Source organism: Oncorhynchus gorbuscha, unplaced genomic scaffold (genome assembly GCF_021184085.1).
Source record: "Oncorhynchus gorbuscha isolate QuinsamMale2020 ecotype Even-year unplaced genomic scaffold, OgorEven_v1.0 Un_scaffold_1251, whole genome shotgun sequence".
Taxonomy (NCBI): domain Eukaryota; kingdom Metazoa; phylum Chordata; class Actinopteri; order Salmoniformes; family Salmonidae; genus Oncorhynchus; species Oncorhynchus gorbuscha.
In genome coordinates, this window is record NW_025746083.1 from 1,067 (window position 1) to 6,885 (window position 5,819).

The 5,819-nt window shown below is 44.7% G+C and overlaps 1 pseudogene; it reads right to left on the reverse strand.

Moving 5' to 3' along the window:
* Window positions 1–572: 572 nt before the first annotated feature.
* On the reverse strand, window positions 573–4,871 carry LOC124021913 (annotated as a pseudogene).
* Between the last annotated feature and the right edge of the window lie 948 nt (window positions 4,872–5,819).

Sequence of the window (5,819 nt, forward strand, 5' to 3'; positions counted from 1 at the left end):
AGTCTTTTAGTCCCCTGGTCCTCTTCTCGTCCATCATCACCAGCCAGGAGACTTGTGTCAAAGGACAGAAAGCTGCTGATAAACCTCACACAATTCTGCAAACCGGCTGCAGGAGGAATGTATGTGTCTATTCCCTATGGTGCATTATGGGGAACAGGGTGCCTTTTGGGACACACATGTGTCTGTACATACAGGACCACCGAAGACATCTGTTTTTACAGAATGAGTCGCTACGCTCACCGGCGACTTCCACGACGTGAAACACTAACAGCCAATTAAAACTAAAAGCAACATGCATGTACAGATACTCACTCACCTAGCCGATGTGTTCACGAAGCAGACCTGGGTTCAAATAGTATTCAAAATCATTTCAAAAACTTTAGCTGGTGTTATTAACCAATAGAATAATCTCAAAACAGCAAACCCCACCCATATGGCACTCCTGGCAGGCTAAAGCAAATGCTGAAACCGTATGAAAGATTTAGACTACTATTTGAACCCAGGTCTGGAAGTAAGGGGTCCCATCAGTTAGCGGGAGAAGACTATCCATCTATGTAGCATGTGCAAAAAGCCATGGCCATAATCTCTCAATCTCAATACAAATAAAATAATATATTAAATTAACATGAAAAAGAAACATCCCTTCTTTATAGGAAAAAGCTATAGAACATACAAGACCAAAACATTGGAATGTCCTGCCACTGTCTTGCTTTCCACACACACAGAGCAAAGCCAGTCATTTAACTCCCTTCTCTACAGCTCGGTTCAAAATCAGCTACTGTTATTAACCCGTGGCTTGAACAGAGAAAAAATACACTTCAACAGGGAAACTGTTCAAGGACTCAAGCTTGGTCACCCTAAAACCAGATTGAAAAAGCTTAAACTACTTGGCAAAGGTGCATAACAAACAACTTTTCTACCATGTAGTACTCATAAAACAAGTGTTTTATACCATGTAGTACTCATAAAACAAGTGTTTTCTACCATGTAGTACTCATAAAACAAGTGTTTTCTACCATGTAGTACTCATATAACAAGTGTCTTCTACCATGTAGTACTCATATAACAAGGGTTTCGTACCATGTAGTACTCATGTAACAAGGGGTTTCTACCATGTAGTACTCATATAACAAGGGTTTTCTACCATGTAGTACTCATATAACAAGGGTTTCGTACCATGTAGTACTCATGTAGTAACAAGGGGTTTCTACCATGTAGTACTCAAAAAACAAGTGTTTTCTACCATGTAGTACTCAAAAAACAAGTGTTTTCTACCATGTAGTACTCATGTAACAAGGGATTTCTACCATGTAGTACTCATAAAACAAGTGTTTTCTACCATGTACTACTCATATAACAAGGGATTTCTACCATGTAGTACTCATGTAACAAGGGATTTCTACCATGTAGTACTCATAAAACAAGTGTTTTCTACCATGTACTACTCATATAACAAGGGATTTCTACCATGTAGTACTAATGTAACAAGGGGTTTTCTACCATGTAGTACTCATAAAACAAGGGGTTTTCTACCATGTAGTACTCATATAACAAGGGATTTCTACCATGTAGTACTCATAAAACAAGTGTTTTCTACCGTGTAGTACTCATATAACAAGTGTTTTCTACCATGTAGTACTCATGTAACAAGGGTTTTCTTTTGTTAAATGTCCCTGTAAAACGTTAAAAGGTAGTACTCGTTTTTGTATTCGTTCCTTTTTATTACACACAAACATGTGTATTTCCTTCTCCACCCTGGAGTGTAACAGGTTATAATTTAATATGTATCTATAAAGTGTCTTATACATTGTTGTATACTAGTACAGTCCCCAATAAATATCCTCACAACTATCACTTCATAATCATATCTGTTGGTCCACTTTGTCTGATGAGCAGAGTTCAGAGTCACCGTAAAATGTCTATGAAAAGTTTTGTATGAAAATCTTTTCTTCGATCAAACTGATAGACTTGTCCGTCAGCATCGCCTCGCTGTTCACAAACTTGTACCCAAACAGTTTCATCGTTGGTCCACAAACCCTCTGCACCACCTGGGCTAGTTTGTACGGTATGCTGAACCTCCATTTCTCCACTTGCTCAGAGGAGTTCTTCTGTGTTGAATAGACTCCACTAGCTTCATTGGAAGCCTGGGTGTTCTTTAACACCCAGTCTTTCACCTGAGGAGTGAACGGGATCCCGGTGAACTTGTACATCTCCGCTGCCTTCCTCATAGGGAATCTAGCAATATCCTCGTACCGTACTAGCATGTACCTCCGCCTCAGCCAAGACGGCTGCCTCAGGCCGACCTCCGCAGACATCCTGATGTTGTCGCAGTTGCCTTTCAGCTTCCTCACCTCGTCGTCGTCAACGGGCACGTCTCCGTCCACCGCCCACTTCTTCCAGTTGTTGTACTTGGCGGAGAAGGCCACCATGCGGGAGGCCAGAACCGCCCTGGGGTCCCTCACCAGCTGGATGAACTTGATGTCCAGACGAGGGTCCTCGGCGAGGGGTCTCAGGGTCTCCAGCTGGCGCACCCGGACGGATTTAATGGTCCTGTGCTCCTTCTGCTGGCAGGACTCGGACGCCATGGTCAGGTTGAGGGGACCACACTTCCTGGTCCGGCAATGGTAGCGTTCAAAGACTTTCTTAACGAACGGGCTACAGACGGACTCCTCACAGAGAGAGCTGCTAGATTCTCTCCTGAACAGGGCTGAGGTGACGTGGTCTACAGGAAGTGGGTCAATAAAGCTCTCCAGAGGGGTGAAGTCACACAGGAAGAGCCCCTGGAGGACTTCCCGGTAGGCCCGGGCGGCGGCCGTGGCGTTGGTCCCACCACTCTCTAATGTCAGCGACCTCTCCACGTGCCACAGCGGCTCGAACAGGTAGAACATGTTGTCTCCTGCTGGTTGAAGAACTCGCCCACGAAGGAGGAGCCTGTCCGCGTGGTGGCCAATAGGAGGATGTGCTTTCTGTTTCCAGCTGACCCTATGACCTCTGACCTACAATACAATACAAAATACAAAACTTTATTGTCCAATGTCAATCGGATCGGATATTTTAAAAAACAACATTATTCCCAACCACTTGGACATCACACATACAAATACTGATCAGGAGTAGGGACACCACTATGCTGGCTTCAGGAAGGTCTTTACTGAGATCAAACATGATATGTTAGGTACTGTAGTGTCAATCAATCACATATATTTTATAAATGCCTTTTTTGTATCAGCGGTTGTCACTAAGTGCTTTACAGACACCCATCCTAAAACCCCAGAGATGAAGCAATGCAGAGGCAGAAGCACAGTGTGTACAACAACTCCCTGGAAGGCAGGAACATAGAATGAAATCTAGAGAAGAGCCGGGCTCTGAGGGGTGGCCAGTCCTCTCCTGGCTGTACAGGGTAGAGAGGAGCCGGGCTCTGAGGGGTGGCCAGTCCTCTCCTGGCTGTACAGGGTAGAGAGGGGTGGAGCCGGGCTCTGAGGGGTGGCCAGTCCTCTCCTGGCTGTACAGGGTAGAGAGGAGCCGGGCTCTGAGGGGTGGCCAGTCCTCTCCTGGCTGTACAGGGTAGAGAGGAGCCGGGCTCTGAGGGGTGGCCAGTCCTCTCCTGGCTGTACAGGGTAGAGAGGAGCCGGGCTCTGAGGGGTGGCCAGTCCTCTCCTGGCTGTACAGGGTAGAGAAGAGCCGGGCTCTGAGGGGTGGCCAGTCCTCTCCTGGCTGTACAGGGTAGAGAGGAGCCGGGCTCTGAGGGGTGGCCAGTCCCTCTCCTGGGGGTGTACAGTCCCTTCCTGGTGTACAGGTGTAGATTTAGGAGTACATGTAGCCATTAAGGCCAGACTGTTTGTCTTACTGTATGATAAATAGTATAACATGCTACACACACAGACCTCTGCTCGGTGTAGTTCTCCAGGCGTCTCTTCATGAGGGCGAAGACGGGGTCCAGCTTGCTCAGGGTAGAGAAGGAGGAGCCATTGTACTTCAGGAGACCCAGGGCTGAGGCTGAGGCAGAGTTACTGGGCTGAAGGGGTGTCTGGGGGGTCTGCTTTGGGGTGAGCTTGTCTGAAACCCTACAAGACAGGGTTGGCAGTGTTAAACAACATGTTTTATAGTTTTACAAGACCATCTTATCCACAGACAGTGAAATCAATTAAAGGTAAGTAAACAATCTATGCAATTGAAACATGACTACTTCATCTAATCAGATGACTTGGAAAACACGGCATGACACTTGAGGCCGAGTAGCTGAAACGAATGTCTCAAACACACCGCTATGAATAAAGGTGAGCCTGTTCCAATCTGAGGGAGATCAGTATAACAGACAGGCCTAACTCATACACACACACACACACACACACACACACACACACACACACACACACACACACACACACACACACACACACACACACACACACACACACACACACACACACACACACACACACACACACAGACACAGACACACACAGACACAGACACAGACACAGACACACAGACACACACACAGCACACACATTAACACACACACACACACACACACACACACACACACACACACACACACACACACACACACACACACACACACACACACACACACACACACACACACACACTCACACACACACTCTGTCTCTCTCTCTCTCTCTCTGTCTCTCTCTCTCTCTCTCTCCCCTCTCTGTGTTGATCATGGAGATGGGCTTAGGTTTACCGTGAGATAATGTTGTTTTCCTTCTCAATGATGACCAGTGCCACAATGAAGACAAGGGAGATTGTGTATTTCATCCTCATTCTGTGATGTAGCTGTGTCGGGATCTGCTGCTGTCACGGAATGTCTTCTTTAATAGCTTCTGCCAATCTCCTTCTCTTCTCCAGACTCCTCTGCCTATTCAAACAGTCCTCCGGTTGATCGTTGTTTTACATCGTATACACGGCTGCATCGTTCTGCAAATGAAATGAACACGCTACAGTACTGTAAACAAGAACACAAACTTAAACGTCTTCAACTGTTATAGTATAGAGGACTTCAACTGTTACAGTATAGAGGACTTCAACTGTTACAGTATAGAGGACTTCAACTGTTACATTATAGAGGACTTCAACTGTTACAGTATAGAGGACTTCAACTGTTACAGTATAGAGGACTTCAACTGTTACAGTATAGAGGACTTCAACTGTTATAGTATAGAGGACTTCAACTGTTACAGTATAGAGGACTTCAACTGTTACAGTATAGAGGACTTCAACTGTTACAGTATAGAGGACTTCAACTGTTACAGTATAGAGGACTTCAACTGTTATAGTATAGAGGACTTCAACTGTTACAGTATAGAGGACTTCAACTGTTATAGTATAGAGGACTTCAACTGTTACAGTATAGATGACTTCAACTGTTACAGTAGTCAACTGTTACAGAGAGGACTTCAACTGTTATAGTATAGAGGACTTCAACTGTTACAGTATAGATGACTTCAACTGTTACAGTATAGAGGACTTCAACTGTTACAGTATAGAGGACTTCAACTGTTATAGTATAGAGGACTTCAACTGTTATAGTATAGAGGACTTCAACTGTTATAGTATAGAGCTGTTACTTAAACTTGTAATAGTTACAGTATAGAGGACTTCAACTGTTATAGTATAGAGGACTTTAACTGTTATAGTATAGAGGACTTCAACTGTTACAGTATAGAGGACTTCAACTGTTACAGTATAGAGGACTTCAACTGTTACAGTATAGGACTTCAACTGTTACAGTATAGAGGACTTCAACTGTTACAGTATAGAGGACTTCAACTGTTATAGTATAGAGGACTTCAACT